Raw genomic sequence first — 17,435 nt, forward strand, 5'->3', positions numbered from 1 at the left:
ACTCGACGGTGCAGCTGGCAGCATGCAAAAAAGCTGTGCCCACTCACGACAACCAATGAGTACACAATCTTGTGGTAAAATCATGTGGTCATTGGCTGGCGTAGGTGGGCATGGCTTGGCCGCATGTGGCAAGCTGCACCATCTGGTTGTACCCAAACAGTGCGGTATACAACAATTGTGTGCAATATCTGGTCTGTCATCTTGTGTTCTGGAAGTCAAAGGACAATAGCTGATTATACATCTGGATAAGTGACCTGGCAATGCTACTCTTCATATGTGAACAGCAACTAACAGTGATGTATATAATTGTACTGTACCTATTATAATATCTAGCTGTAAAGATCCACGCCACACCTCTGTATACAGGTCCTTCTAAAAAAATTAGCATATTGTGCTAAAGTTCATTATTTTCTGTAATGTACTGATAAACATTAGACTTTCATATATTTTAGATTCATTACACACAACGGAAGTAGTTCAAGCCTTTTATTGTTTTAATATTGATGATTTTGGCATACAGCTCATGAAAACCCAAATTTCCTATCTAAAAAAATTAGCATATTTCATCCGACCAATAAAAGAAAAGTGTTTTTAATACAAAAAAAGTCAACCTTCAAATAATTATGTTCAGTTATGCACTCAATACTTGGTCGGGAATCCTTTTGCAGAAATTACTGCTTCAATGCGGCGAGGCATGGAGGCAATCAGCCTGTGGCACTGCTGAGGTGTTATGGAGGCCCAGGATGCTTCGATAGCGGCCTTAAGCTCATCCAGAGTGTTGGGTCTTGCGTCTCTCAACTTTCTCTTCCCAATATCCCACAGATTCTCTATGGGGTTCAGGTCAGGAGAGTTGGCAGGCCAATTGAGCACAGTAATACCATGGTCAGTAAACCATTTACCAGTGGTTTTGGCACTGTGAGCAGGTGCCAGGTCGTGCTGAAAAATGAAATCTTCATCTCCATAAAGCTTTTCAGCAGATGGAAGCATGAAGTGCTCCAAAATCTCCTGATAGCTAGCTGCATTGACCCTGCCCTTGATAAAACACAGTGGACCAACACCAGCAGCTGACATGGCACCCCAGACCATCACTGACTGTGGGGACTTGACACTGGACTTCAGGCATTTTGGCATTTCCCTCTCCCCAGTCTTCCTCCAGACTCTGGCACCTTGATTTCCGAATGACATGCAAAATTTGCTTTCATCCGAAAAAAGTACTTTGGACCACTGAGCAACAGTCCAGTGCTGCTTCTCTGTAGCCCAGGTCAGGCGCTTCTGCCACTGTTTCTGGTTCAAAAGTGGCTTGACCTGGGGAATGCGGCACCTGTAGCCCATTTCCTTCACACGCCTGTACACGGTGGCTCTGGATGTTTCTACTCCAGACTCAGTCCACTGCTTACGCAGGTCCCCCAAGTGCTGGAATCGGTCCTTCTCCACAATCTTCCTCAGGGTCCGGTCACCTCTTCTCGTTGTGCAGCGTTTTCTGCCACACTTTTTCCTTCCCACAGACTTCCCACTGAGGTGCCTTGATACATCACTCTGGGAACAGCCTATTCCTTCAGAAATTTCTTTCTGTGTCTTACCCTCTTGCTTGAGGGTGTCAATGATGGCCTTCTGGACAGCAGTCAGGTCGGCAGTCTTACCCATGATTGCGGTTTTGAGTAATGAACCAGGCTGGGAGTTTTTAAAAGCCTCAGGAATTTTTTGCAGGTGTTTAGAGTTAATTAGTTGATTCAGATGATTAGGTTAATAGCTCGTTTAGAGAACCTTTTCATGATATGCTAATTTTTTTAGATAGGAAATTTGGGTTTTCATGAGCTGTATGCCAAAATCATCAATATTAAAACAATAAAAGGCTTGAACTACTTCAGTTGGTGTGTAATGAATCTAAAATATATGAAAGTCTAATGTTTATCAGTACATTACAGAAAATAATGAACTTTATCACAATATGCAATTTTTTTTTAGAAGGACCTGTATATAAAGAGGTGTGCCATACATCTTTACAGCTATTTATACACCCGGAATCAAGGGTCGAACGCTGGCACCCGGATTATTGTTTGGAGACGTGCTGCCCTATCTACTGAAGTATTATAATATCTAGATAGCATTATCATTGTGCAAGTTGCATCAAAACATTTCTTTATTGGAGCTTGGCGTGGTAGAGTCACGGTAAAGTATATGTAAGTGGATTCATTTGAGGGAATCTGTTTGCAATAGAATTACACAGGTATTATCACAAGGGGCCCAGGGGCGTTGCTATAGGGGGTGCAGATGTAGCTGTAGCTACCAGGCTCAGGAGCCTTAGGGGGCCCAAAGACCCTTGTGCCACTGGTATTATAGAAAGTGCATGCTGGGAGGGCTCCGTCACAGATTTAGCACTGGGACCCAGAATCGTCAAGTCACACCTCTGGTTGGAGGGAAGGGGTTAGGCCAAAAATTTGGTATTGGGAGGCGTTCAATTTTTGCCTCAGGCAGCAGGAAGGCTATGTGCTTCCCTGACCCCCTGGCCACAAAGCACTGAGGGAAGAGGGGCCCAAGCTAAACTCTTGCACCAGGGCCCATGAGTCTTAAGCTACGCCCCTGAAGGGTTCCTAATTGTGTAATTTCTTTGTAGATATATAATAGTATTTTTATTTATTTTTATTTTTATTTTTCATTGGTGTTTTTATGAAATCAGGTTCACCATAATGTGAATAGGTGAAGTATTTGGTGTCTAGAGAGCTGGCTTCTGTCTAATTATTTATATATTGGTTTCTTGGAGTATAAGGAACAACTTGGATGCTGAACAATCAGACCCATTGTGACTAGTATGTGTGAGTGACCCATCCCTTATTTGCTGTTCATAGTCTATATTTTACTTACTAAATTATATCACGCACAAATTAATCCATGAAGCCACACATCACTAGGCTATGCCATAACATTGGGGATCCCAGCTGATCCCAAAAAAGAAGGGGCAGAAGCTCATTTCAGCTTTTTTTCCCCCTGTACTGTGGTGTTGTTGGTCAAGTCAATGGAGTTGTTCTGCTGTTCTCTGCACAGTGAGCAGCTGGAAGCTCCATAAACCGCTGCTGCAGCCCCTTCATCAGAGATCTCAGAAGTCAAATCCCCACCGATCAATAAAAGATGGGATATCCTAGTATTTCCATCACTTTTCTGGTGGTAAATGCCTGTATTTATTGCACATTGGATATATAATAAAAAAATATTTTATAGTACCACACTCAAATCATTCCCTGTTTTCATTGAAGATCACTTAGCCTCAGTAGCGTTTTGGCTTTCCATTTCTGAGATCTGTCATGGGCTCTCAAAAGCGGTCCAAAACGGATCAGTTTTGCCCTAATGCATTCTGAATGGAATGTATCAGTTTGCCTCCGTTCAGTCACCATTTCGCTCTGGAGGTGGACACCAAAACGCTGCCTGCAGCGCTTTTTTGTCCGCAATGTGCAGAGCAGAGTTTACTCTGACACAATAGAAAACGGATTCGTCCCCCATTGACTTTCAATGGTGTTCATGACGGATCCGTCATGGCTATAGAAGACATAATACAACTGGATCCGTTCATGACAGATGCATGCGGTTGTATTATGGTAACGGAGGTGTTTTTGCAGATCCATGACGGATCCACAAAAACGCTAAGGTGAAAGTAGCCTTAGGCTACTTTTACATCAGCGGTTTTGGTGTATGGTTTTGAGATCCGGCAGGGGATCTCAAAACCACAGCAAAACACTTCTGTTCTAATAATATAACCAGCTACATCCATTCAGAACAGATCCAGTTGTATTATATTGAAAATAAAAAAAATGGATCCGACACTAAAACCATTGTAAGCCAATGGGTGCCGGATACGGCTTGTTCAGTCTCCCATGCCACACATAAAAATGCTGCTTGGAGCGATTTTGTGTCCGGCATGGGAAATGGGAATACAACAGACTGGAGCAGAATACATTCTGGTGCACTGCGTTCCGGTTTGTTCTGTTTTGTCCCCATTGACAATGAATAGGAACAAAACTGAAGCGCTGTGCTGCGGTTTTAAGACCCTGTGCCAAATCTCAAAACCAGACAGCACCACGCTGATGTGAAAGTAGCCTTAGTAAGCAAAGTTTATTAAAACTAACATTCCTTATGCCATTCGTAATAAAGAAATATGTTGATGTACATACTTCACTTGCAGCATGCTGGAGTGATGATGGAGAGGATGAGAGTGGTGACAGTGGCAATAGGGGTATTTGTGGTCCTCACAGTGGCTAATCCTACTATAACTCTCCTTTAGGATGCAGCTGCAGTGTTTGGAGGGGCACACCCTCCCTTCTGGGCACACCTTTCTTCCTTCTGAGCACACATTGGGTTCTAGGATCTCCTGCCTGGTGGCAGCGGGGGGGGGGGGGGGGGGCACTGATGGTGAATGGGTAACGGGGGGCAAGACCGAAGGACAGCGCAAGGGTTGGCAGATGATAGAGGCAATGACCAGGTCAGATGATGAGGATTGCAGTGCGAATATAAGCAACAGGCACAGTTCTCAAATATTTCACAAGGCAGACATTTTCCAAATGGCTTTTTATAGGGGATAGGCAATATGATGGTCCCCTGTAAGTCTCTCTCTAGGTATACCATGCAATCTTCCCAATTGACCAGAGCAATGCAAGTCCTTGCTCTATATTTCTGCAGTTCCCAACTGTGGGGTACAGTCCTAGTTCGGGTAGCCAATCCGTCTCAGCAGTGTGACGGGTGCCTGAAGCAATATAACCCAAACCACATGCAGTAAAGTCAACAGTCTTACGTGTGCGTTACGTTTACTGGCTTTAATGTCCACACACTGACCCTTTAATGGTCCTCAACTATCTGTAGTAGTCTGTTCCGCTCTTTCTCAGAGGTTAGCTCTTCGTACATTTGCTTTCCTGGCAGCTTTCACTCATAGCTATGGAGTTTCCCTGGAGAAGAATTCTTTATTTGGCCTATTTGGCAGCAACACACACAAAACACATGTTCATTCTGGCTTGCTTACCAAAAGACTTCTTTACTAGCCAGGAAAATGTGGGGCCAGCCTACCACCCAGCAACTGTTACTAAGACTGCCAGTCAACTATTTCCCTCCTATACATAGCCATTTTGGATTACATGGTGTATAAGAAATCACATAAACCATTTGTAGCGAACCACAGTGTTAACCCTTTTATTGGTAAACCATTTAATAACAGTTAATTACAGGGTCACAGCACTCATAATCATTTTGGTACATCCTCAGGAGGTTCGTGGTCGTGGGCAAGAAAATGAAATCTACACCAGCAAGAAGCCAATGTAGATTTCTAGTGTAATGTGCACCAGTTTCTTGGCACACATATAGGAAAATGTATTGGACTAAAAGGGACCCATCTGCGGACCTCCATGCCCTGCCCACATTTTACGACAAGGGCATAATAGGGAGAAAAGTTAAAATTTTGGTGCAAATGGAACTTTTCTAAGTCAGAAAACTAGCACAGAAGTCAAATAAATCATCCTCAGGTTATTATTTCAATAATAAGGGCTGATGGACACGACTGGATTATGGTTTCATTTTGGATGGAGCCACAGAGGTCGATGTGGCCTCCACCATACTTTACATATGTCTCCAATTTTATACAGTTTTATTTCTTTCTGGATCTGCATGAATCCAACAGAAAATAAATCATATGGAGCTATACTATGATAAAAGTACTGCTTGTAGTGGAGAATATCTTTGTATATATAGGGGCACACGGGGCTATATACGTGAGGGGCATGGGAGGCTCTGCCGGGTGCATGACCACAGTAAAAACAACATATTTTGTTTATAACTTTTTAGACCTCACAGAAAATAATAATAATATGGTGGGATAATTGCCAGACTTCTAATCATTTACACTAGAGGCCTTTGGATCCGATTTTCTGTAGCTCTTAATATTTTGTGTTATTTTTTTCTGGTTGCTAACGGCCAAAGTTATGAATAAGTACTGGTTTCCCATTAAGAAGTACAACTGAAAACCATTAACATTTTCAGAGAAGGTGCGTCATATAAAGGCACTGTTATGGAGTCAATGACAAGGACAAACTGTGTGACCTCAGCTAGTTTCTGTTACGAGATGTTAATGAGCAGTGTAATTGGGTCAAGGTGATCCATGATATGTTTCGGTTGAATATTTCTACTTTCTATTTAAAGGTGACTTGTCTCCAGCAGCCGGTGAAGTTGGCTGAGATATTTTTGAACCATGCTGACTTATAGGAAACCCATCACATTAAAAGTGCAGTTAATTCTGCAAGCTCCATGTTCTACAGAAAGACAATTTGAATAGATTCATATATATATATTTGTGGCAAAAGATTCAGTAATTTATTCACTTCTGGAACAATTTAAAATAGCTGCCAGAAACCTCTCCTAGAATGTGGGCAGGGATGGTTGCCTCTGCTTGCAGACCTGCCTAGGGGGTGAGGGGGTCTCACTACACACTATTCTTCAGCATTTCCATACACTACGTATTGGTGTTCCTGTAAGGCTGCTCAGCCCTGATGGCATATCATTGGCAGGCACACCTCATTACCATCTATTGTAGAGCAGTGCAGTGTATAGTGAGGACCTGCCACATCACCCACCTTGGCAGCTCTGCAAGTGGTGGCAACCAGTCCTCCTCCCATTCTAGGACAGGTTGCTGGTAGCCATTTAAAATCATTCCAGAAGATTCCTTTTGAACTTCTGCTGATTCCAAGCTTAGGAGTCCAGTGGGTGGTCCTACTCAGTGACTGACAGCCATCTTTCTATACGCAGTCATACAGGCCAGGCGGTCAATCACTGACAAGACCACCCACTGGATTTCAAAGCTCAAAATTAACAGAGGATTTAGTGAATGAATTACAAGTTTTGCCAAATCTTCTCCGATAAAACTATATATCAATCTGCTCAGCTCCCCCTGCTCTATAGCATGGTGAATGCAGATGGGACGGCATTGACAAGTTCCTTTTACGTGCAGCCATTTTGTCTATAGGTTCTTAAACTATCTCATAAATGGTCTTCTCATGAACCTCACTTATCCTACTGGTTTGCATTCAACTGATCAATGTCAAAACGGCAGAGCCATTTGTTTAAAGGAATACATACAAAAACCGACGGCTGTAGAGACTACCCGAAGTTCAGGCTGTGAGAGCGACAATGTTTGGTAACACACAGAGGGCTGTGCTGCAGATAATCGGGCATTTACCATCCAGATGAAAGATGCCCATCAGCCAACAAACGAGCAAATCATTGGTTGATCGGCTGCTTGATTATATGAGACAATTATTGGGAACGCTTGTTCCTGATAATTGGCATGAAAATTGTGCGGTCTAATTCCAAATTTCATAAAGCTAGGTAAGGAGATAACAAACTGAGGGTCTTTGATATGGGATCCCCCCATTTCCAGGAATGAAAAGCCCATCATGCTCATTAAGGGTTAAAGGGGTTAAAGGGCTCCTGATATAGCAGCAGGTGATCAATCCTCAGGATAGGTCATCAGCATCTGATCGGTGGCAGTCTGACACTCACCACCTCCTCTGGCACCGGATCTAGCATACTGTACAGCACAGCTCTGTGTAGTGGTCCCCTTTGGCCCCTTGCAGACGAGCGTGATTGGATTAGGTCCGGATGCGTTGCGGATGCATTCAGTGAAAAATACGCAATTTCGCAAGCAAGTTCATTCGGTTTTGTATGTGATCGCATTCAGTTGTTCAGTTTTTATTGTGCGCGTGCAATGCGATTTAATGGGTTTTGCACGCGCAAATGGGTTTTATACAAACAACATCTCTTAGCAACCATCCGTTAAAAATGCATTGCATACGCACTTGATGCGATTTTCACGCAGCCCCATTCACTTCTATGGGGCCAGCATTGCGTGAAAAGAAGCAGAATATAAAACATGCTGCGATTTTCACGCAACGCATAAGTGATGCGTGAAAACCAGGACCGGATTCCGTGTGGGCGCCAGCGTGGAATACTCGCTCGTGTGGAAGGGGCCTTAAGAATCACATTAAAGGGGCTGTGTCTTATCAAATATTAGTGGCATATTGCTATGATAATGGAGCGGTGGCGATGCTTGCGCAGTACACTTCCTATTTATTTCTATGGGACTCCTGAAAATAGCCGAGTGCGCCACAGAAACAGGCACAACGTCGCTCGCACAGAAATGAATGGAGGACGGCTGTGTATGCGTGGTCCACTCTCCTTCACACTGCTTGCTCAGTTTTAGAGATAGCTGCAGGACCCAGAGGTGAGACCCACAGCTATCAGACACTGGTGGCATAACCTAGCGATATGCCACCAATGAGACGACACAACCCCTTTAAATATTCTATCTAATATGGTATTGAAGTAAATGAAGCTGTATAACGCTTGCACAGGTATGTCATATGTTTAAGATATCCTATCGTAGAAGCAATGCGTCTAGAGGACAATTTCACCACACCCTAGTATCTGATGGAGCCATTTCTGTAGGATTCATATAAAAGAAATACTCTGATTCTTTATGCCTAAAAGTAGGTTCACATCTGTGGCAACTACTCAGGCAAAGGAACCGACTACCGGAGTTTTCCGAATCCGGCATAGCGGGATACTGCCTCACACTGTTGGATCCCCATTGACTATAATGGGATCCAACGGAGATCCGACAACTGATTCCGTTTCTGCTGGACAAATCCCGCAGTGGAGCCTTAAAGACAAAGCCATAATATGACCTTGAGGTCTCTGTGTCTTACCTAAAGGTGGAATTTCTTATTAAATACTTAAATGCACAATATGCACACCTCAACTACTTATTTTAAGCGCCAGCAAACTGTAATACCTGTTATATAAGCCGATGAAGGAACCAGCGTGGAATGTTCCTGTCCCTGAAATCCAGTATACCTGTCACACAGCGGCTGTAACTGGGATTATATTAATGAATTACCAGATGGATTAAGAATGCAGCCGAACAGAACTGGGACAGGGCAGCAACCACACCAAATGCTCTTTCGGCGATCGTCAGCGTTTTCCTATGTGGTTATTTTCTTTCTTTCTCGTGTTAGGCAATAGAGATCCTTTTTAAAGTGAACCTGTCAGGTGAGTACGGCTCTCTGTCTGACGGAGAGAAGCGAGCTCTGTGATATACAGGTTTTTATGATTTGGATCAGGAAATCCTGATGGGACTCCTAGGAAAGAGTGAGAGTCCTGAGAGTCCTACTTACCCGCCCACACAAACACTGGTACATGAAGAGCTGTCAATCATCCTGTGCGGGTGGGGTAATCAGGACTCTCTCTGCTAGGAGTCCTGTTAGGATTTACTCTGCACGTTAGGGTTCAGGCACATGACCGGGAACTGTTTTGCGGTCTGCAAATTGCAGATCCTAAAAACACGAACAGGTACTGGTCGGGGGTGTTCCACATTTTGCCCATAATAGAACAGTCCTATCCTTGTCCTTGGGCATGAAACAGATCGGATAAACGGATGTGGACAGCACACGGTGCGCTGGCTGCGTCTTTTGTGGCCCCTATTGAAGTGAATGGGTCCGCATCCCTCCCGCACAAAATGTGGAAAGGATGCAGACAAAAAATCTACAAACCTACAGACCAGAGAGCTCAGCTCCTCTCCTTCAATTGTATCCTGCTCTCAGATAGGGACCCAAGCATTATCTGACAGGCTCACTTTGAGTTTTGATTTGTAACTTCCTTTAAAATATGTAACAAGTCGGTGTAATTCATCAGTGGATTTCTAATATAATAATATAATATTATTTTTGAAGGTGACATCCATACAATTTTCCATTAGGATGACGGTCACAATTACTTCCCTGCTAACATCATAGAATGATGATTAATCCTGCGTCGGTGCAGACGTCAGTGCACAGGCTGCAAATACAGTTCTATTCCTTTTTTTTCTCCTTTGTTACAATCTCATCAATATAAAAGAAAGGAATATACAGCTGTCAATACCAACTCAATACCACCCCCAACCCCCTGGACAAATGGAGTTAACATTGTTTACCCTTTCTTAAATCTATAACTATTTAATATTTACCACTAACCATAGATTCCAATATTTGTCAAATTTATCCTCCTTAATTTTGGCCTTCTCCTTAATTTTAGGATCTTCTTTTAGAAGCTGTCACAGTTACAAAGAGAACGCTGCAGCAGAAAGGACACCACTATGAGAATGGACATGCCCCCTAAGCTGCCACAGGGAGAGATCTGCAAAAGAAAGGACAGCCCCCTGAGCTGTCATTGGGAGAGAGCTGCAATGGAAAGGGCACTCCTCTTGAGCTGCCACAGGGAGAGATCTGCAAAAGAAAGGACAGCCCCCTGAGCTGTCATTGGGAGAGAGCTGCAACAGAATGAGCACACCTCCTGAGCTGTCATTGGGAGAGAGCTGCAAAAGAAAGGACAGCCCCCCTGAGCTGTCATTGGGAGAGAGCTGCAAAAGAAAGGACAGCCCCCCTGAGCTGTCATTGGGAGTGAGCTGCCATGGAAAGGGCACTCCTCCTGAGCTGTCATTGGGAGAGAGCTGCAACAGAATGAGCACACCCCTGAGCTTTTACAGGGAGAGAACACCTCCTTGTTGTCAGCCTGAAGATAATCTAGAAAAGCAATAGGAGCAATGAATGGGGAGATCTCTGGATCCACGTGATGTACAGGGCTGGTCCAAGCTTTGTTAGATATTGTCATGTGCTATATGATGTCTTACTTTCTTTTTTGCATCAATCATGGGATGACCCCTTTTTAAGAATGACTGCACACAAAATGATTCACAAATTCTTACTTGGTTTCCAAAGTCAAAAAAAGATCAATTGCTGATCAGTACTGAGATGGTAATTAAAAAATGTCTAAGCTCTATAATCGTACATCTAGACCCAAAACCATTAGGCGAGAGGCTCTCACATGTCCTACAAGGCTTAGGTTGCCTATACACGGTCAGGTTGTGATGAGGTTTTCAGATGCAGTTTTTAGGATAAAACCAGGTATGGATCGTAAAGGGAGAGAAAGTATGAAGGACAGATTCTATATCTCCTCTTTAGTAAATCCATTGGTTTCAGCTTCAAAACTGCATCTGATCAAATCCAGACCATGTAAAAGCAGCCTAAAAAAAATGAAAGAGGTAAGTACCTGGAGGTGGATATATGATCCATTCAGCGTGCACCGCAGATCACTCTCCTGGCTACACAAACGCTGCCGAGTGTGAGGTGTCATCAAGTGCAAAGATCTGAGCCGTGTCAAGCTCACACTGATGGATATATGCTTTCTAATAATAGTCTGACCAACCCTGAAATAGTCTCTCTTCGTGGAAGGTTCCCTCGTTAAACATCACGGTAATCACTGATTTATCCTACTAAGGCCTCATGCACACGGCCGTTGTTTTGGTCCGCTTCCGAGACGCAGTTTTGGCGGCTCGGATGCGGACCCATTCACTTCAATGGGGCCGCAAAAGATGCAGACAGCACACGTTCCGTGGTCCGCAAAAAAAATATAACCTGTCCTATTCTTGTCCGCGTTTTAGGCAGTTATATTAATGGCTGTCTGTGCCGTTCCGCAAATTGCGGAACACACACGGATGCCATCCGTGTTTTGCGGATCCGCGGTTTGTGGACCTCAAAACATACAACGGTCGTGTGCATGAGGCCTAAGGGTGGGTTCACACTAGTGTTAGGGATTCCGTTATGGCTTTCCATTATAACATGGAAAATAACGGAATGCCCAGACAGAATGCAAAACGCAAGCCTTTAAAAGGCATTCTGTTTGCTTTCCGTCCTAATAGAAGTCCATAGGAAAGCATAACGGATCCGTCTCGGTCCCGTTATGCAAGACGGAAAACAAAGTCCTGTTGACATGACTTTGTTTTCCGTCTTGCATAACAAGACCCAGACGGATCCGTTTTAATTCCCCTAGACTTCTATTAGGACGGAGAGCAAACGGAATGCCTTTTAAAGGCTTCCGTTTTGCATTCCGTCATAATACAAGTCTATGGGCAGAAGAACGGATCCGTCCTTCCGTCTTATGGATTCCGTTATTTTCCGTTCTAACCATGGGTTCCATTCTAACCCACCCTAAGCCGTACATAAAAAGGGTATCGTGCCAATGCAATAAATGACAGCTGAAGCTTACTACCCCATATTGCCCATCAATTTCTTAGATCACATATTAACCCCCTATGTACTAGTTTTTGTCCGGAGTATTTCATTTCTTCTGTCTGGACTTTTAGCACTAGAAGAGAAAGACAAGAGGCGCTCCAGTGTGCAGAATGTCAATATAGAAGGGATTAAGGGGGGAATATTATGCTCACTGTACAGAGACACGACTCTGCTGAAAGCGTGACAGGTGAGTAAATGCTGCTCCTCCCGCAGGGTCTGACCGATCTTTGTAGATAAAGATGAGGTGGACAAATAAGCGGGTGTAATTCGGGGCAGAGTTCCAAGCAGGATAAAAAAAAAACTAATTACATAAAATAATAGTTATAAAGGCATAGTATGAATGAGTTTTCGAAGGTATACGGCCTCCATTAGCACAGCAGTGAGTCTTACTTAAAGGGGTTATCCGAGACCTATAATGCACCCCAAAATTCCCAGGGAGGCTCATGCAGCGGCCGCCAATCAGGCTTCAGAAACAATACAAGTGTCAGGGAGTAGGGATGCAGGAGTCGTGTCCTGCATCGCGGAAACCAGGACGGATCCATTATTCTGCTCATAGACTTCTATTAGGACAGAATGCAAAATGGAATGCCTCTAAAGGTGTCCCTTTTGCATTCCGTCTTAAGTATTATGTTATTTTTAGATATAACCATGTTATAACAGAAAATAATAAAGTAAAGTTCGGGGCTCCATTGACTGCGAATAGGGTTCGAGTTCGGGTTGACCTGAAGTTCGGGCGAACCCCAACTTCCACGGGTTTGCTTACCCCTACTGATAACCTATCCTAAGGCTAAGGCTTAGGCTACTTTCACACTCGCCTTTGGTGCGGATCCGTCATGGATCTGCACAGACGGATCCGTTCTGCATCCGTTCAGAACGGGTCGGTTTGTATTATCTTTAACATAGCCAAGACGGATCCGTTTTCTATTGTGTCAGATTGTGTCATAGAAAACGGATCCATCCCCATTGACTTACATTGTGTGTCAGAACGGATCCGTTTGGCTCAGTTTCGTCAGACGCTTGCAGCGTTTTGGTTTCCGCCTCCAAAGCGGAATGGAGACGGAGCGGAGGCAAACTGATGCATTCTGAGCGGATCTTTTTCCATTCAGAATGCATTTGGGCATGATCCGTTTTGGACCGCTTGGGGGAGCCCTGAACGGATCTTACAAACGGAAAGCCAAAACGCCAGTGTGAAAGTAGACTTTGTTTTAAAAAGTTGGATAACTCTTTTAAGCCTGACTGGTTTTAGCAGATAAACAGCAGGTAAACCTGGAAAAACCAGATAGACATTAAAAAGCGTTTCCAAACTAGGCCGATTTGTGGTTAAACCACATTTTTCCCCGAGCTGCAGTGGCTTTATGTAGGCCTTGACCCATCCTCTTCTGAAGTTGTTAAATAATGAGTCATATATTCGTTTTTTTAAAGCATTCTTTTGAGGCATACACAGCACTATCTAGTTAAAGGGGTTTTCCTATTGTGCCCCTATTGTCTGATAGGTCTGGGTCCCATCTCTGGGACCCACACCTACACCAAGAACGGAGCCCTGAAAGCGCTTGCTCAGCTATTTCCGTCAGGGCCATAGAGGGAATGGGAGAGGTGGCCGCGCACTCCTTTCTTGATATAGATGCGGGTCACAGAGGAGGGACCCGCACGTATCAGACAATGGGAACATATCTTAGCGATATGCCTCCATTATCTCAGATGGAAATACCCCTTTAAGGAGTGATATAGGAACATCTATGCCATGGGTATGTATCAATAGAAACATTTTAATGGACTGACAGCAATGCTCTTAAAAGAGGCCATTGTGAGCTCAGTGGACATGGTGATACATTTTCGAGAGTGACGTTGCCTCTTCATTCTATTTTTATGACGCGGCAGAAGAATTTTGTCTGCATTTATTATTATTATTATTATTATTATATACATCTATTATTTTTCCAATTTACAGCAGCTGCCACCAGAGGGAGCTAAGGAAATGACTGCATACTGCTTATACAGTGATCTCATTTATGAATCTGTATACAGTAAGCTCCCTCTAGTGGTAGATGCAGGTAGCCAGATTTTATCATTTAACATGCAGGGGGTTTGGAGCTCTGTGTAAAAGAAACTGAGCTCTGATCCCTTTAACGCTATATTATAAAATGAGTTTAGAATTGTGACATGGTGCAAGAAAGTAGAAATTCACTTTAAGTACTGTACATAGTGAAGTGATGAATCTCTTATCGGATGAATATTCACCTGCTCTGGAAGAACCGGAGAAGATATGTTTGTAAATATTTAATGCAAGCGTTCTAAAACTGTCCTATTTCAATACGATCAATAGGTTTAGTAAGTATAACACAGCGGAGGCTCCATGTATTATTAACAAGATGCACAAGGATAAAATCCATGTAGACTACATTAGGAGGATAAATTCTCCTACAGGTCGCCATTTTATCTTTTATATTTGTGGAATCAATCAATTTGTGTGTAGATCATTTACTGCATGGAAATCGCACCCCGCAAAGGTTCTATTCACACCTCCTGTATTCTGCCGTATGGTGTTATGAGCTGACAAGATTGGACATCTGATGGGTTTTTTGCACCACTTGTTCAATCTGTCGTCTGTTGATAATAATATAATTATATGAGACAATATGAAGAGTCGCTCTGTAGGAAGAGCTCTGGCTCATGTGGATAAGGCCCTCACATGCATTATATAGTGACCGCTGCAGCCACTCGCTGGCCCCAGTGGTATATGGCACGGAACCGATGAAGCCAGCGGGCATGTGCAGTACACACTACAGCCATATAAACAAACCCATCGACGGGAATTGGGTAGCCAAGGGGGTTTGGACCGGTAAGTATCATTTTATATTATTTTAACCCCTTTATTCCATTTTTGTTTAACTCAGAATACCCCTTTAAAAACCACAGGGGATTAGAGAAGGTAGACCTGCAGCAATCAGAAAATGGGTGCACCAATTCCTATCAAAATGGGGGTTCCTTCGGGAGACAAACACTTTAGCACAGGCATGGTGCCTAGAAGAGCACTAGTCAAGGACAGAATACAACCCTACTAGACTTCGCAAATTTATTGCGAATATTATGCGAAAAATTAACGAAATATTGCGAAATCGATTATTGCCTATGCTGCTCATCAGTAGTCTTCAGCCAGTTTCATAGGTACAAATCTGCTGACAGATGCCCTTTAACATATCTTAGGCCAAATGGCCAGTGTGAAAATTGCAGGATTATATACAATTTTTAAACTATAGGTAGAGACATGGAAAAACTAAAAGAAACAAAAAACTCACCGCCCAACCATACAGCGAATGGTCTTTCTTGCACAGCACCTTCTTGCAAGGAATACATCATTTTCTTCTACTACTTAAAACCAGATACCGATACACACTTTTGATTTTCTGATTGTAGATTTAAATTTTTATCGATTTTCTGTACATGTTCATGGGGTCGACCTTTTTGCCAGAGCTGCTGTAAACAGCATTCCGAGATATGCTTTACAGCAGCCACAAGGAAAAAGGAAACCCGGGTCTGGAGATGACCCACTGAATTCTACCGGACAGTTTTCCTGACATGCTCTGTTAGGCTACTTTCACACTTGTGGCAGTGTGATCCGGCAGGCAGTTCCGTCGTCGGAACTGCCTGCCAGATCCGCCGATTTGGATGTGACTGAAAGCATTTGTGAGACGGATCCGGATCACAAATGCATTGCAAGAACGGATCCGTCTCTCCGCTTGTCATGCGGACAGACGGATCCGTCTTGTATTTTTTATCAAATTTTTACCGGTCTGCGCATGCGCAGGCCGGAAGGACGGATCCGGCATTCTGGTATTTTAAATGCCGGATCCGGCACTAATACATTCCCATGGCAAAAAATGCTGGATCCGGCATTCCGGCAAGTCTTCAGTTTTTTTCGCCGGAGATAAAACCGTAGCATGCTGCAGTTTTCTCTTTTGCCTGATCAGTCAAAATGACTGAACTGAAGACATCCTGATGCATCCTGAACGGAATGCTCTCCATTCAGAATGCATGGGGATATGCCTGATCAGTTCTTTTCTGGTATAGAGCCCCTAGGATGGAACTCAATGCCGGAAAAGAAAAACGCTAGTGTGAAAGTACCCTTACCTGTGCAGAGGTCTTTGTGCAGGGAGGGGGAGTAATAAGCTATGACCATCACCTACTGTAAATGGTGGATCCTATTTAATCTATAAATAACTATTATCTGTCATTGTAATCCTCCCTGAGATGATAATGAGATGAATGCTGAAATGTAATTATGTACACACTAAGAAGTAGCGCCTATTATTAGGCCTAGTGGCCAGTGTGAAAACTGCAGGATTTTAGGCTTCTTTTAATATATAGAAACATGGAAGATAAAAAATTTAAAAAATCACCAAAAGTTCTAAACAAATATGTATAATATATAAACATGATTTAAACGGGTCATTTAAGTTCTAGAATCCACCAGATATGCCCGGGCCCCTCACACACAATGTACTTACCTCGCTCCCGGGCACCCGCGTCGCTTCTCATACCGGCACTGTCGCCGCTGCATCTCCCCGTCGAGCGGATGAAAATGGGGGACAGCCAGTAGCAGGTTGTGACGGGGACGAGCCTCTCTAGCATTGCGGGTGACACGGGAGGGAGGTAAGTATAACCTCTGTGAGGGGCCCGTATATATGACTTTCCAGCATCCTGATTTACATAGGTCATTAGGAATACGTTTTTTTAAATTAAAACTAAAATCCAGTGACATGTGGAAAATCTATGACAATATTCTGGAGCTGCTGCATCACTGAACCCATCATTGGGGATCTAGGGAAAGTTTTCACCACCTGCATTGGACTGACAAGTCCTCGGTTTGGCAGTGACACTGTCACCTGAAATGCTGTCAGCACGTTGGCAAAAATGTTTAGCTTCTCCGATCTGTCGCCTATGCTAACGGTGTCAGCCAAGTGCCAGGGATCAGCTTCCTTGCATTTAATCAGCTGACACCTAGAATTCCAGGTCTTTGTTGCCGGGTGTCAGGAAGTATTTTATTTTGTCGCCTTCTTATTTTCATTCCTGTTTGAACAGTAAAACGTGAAATAAACAAGCTATTCACATGGCGCTGGCACTTAGGGACCACAATATACCGACTCTTAATATTTCTGTGAAATCATATCCACGAATTGTAATCTAAAAAAATGTACAATGTTATTAAAGGATGCACGGAGATCAGCTCAATAACAATGCTCCCCGCGCACCTTAGGAAATATTTGCTTCATCTGGTATTATTGAAAGACTATGCCCCGC

At 43.5% G+C, this 17,435-nt stretch overlaps 1 protein-coding gene across 1 annotated transcript in view; it reads right to left on the minus strand.

Moving 5' to 3' along the window:
• The window catches only part of CRYBG3 (crystallin beta-gamma domain containing 3), a 175,928-nt gene that overhangs the window by 86,067 nt on the left and 72,426 nt on the right, over positions 1-17,435 (minus strand). The window lies entirely within an intron of this gene.

The sequence above is a fragment of the Bufo gargarizans genome, chromosome 3 (assembly GCF_014858855.1).
Source record: "Bufo gargarizans isolate SCDJY-AF-19 chromosome 3, ASM1485885v1, whole genome shotgun sequence".
In the NCBI taxonomy this organism is placed as follows: domain Eukaryota; kingdom Metazoa; phylum Chordata; class Amphibia; order Anura; family Bufonidae; genus Bufo; species Bufo gargarizans.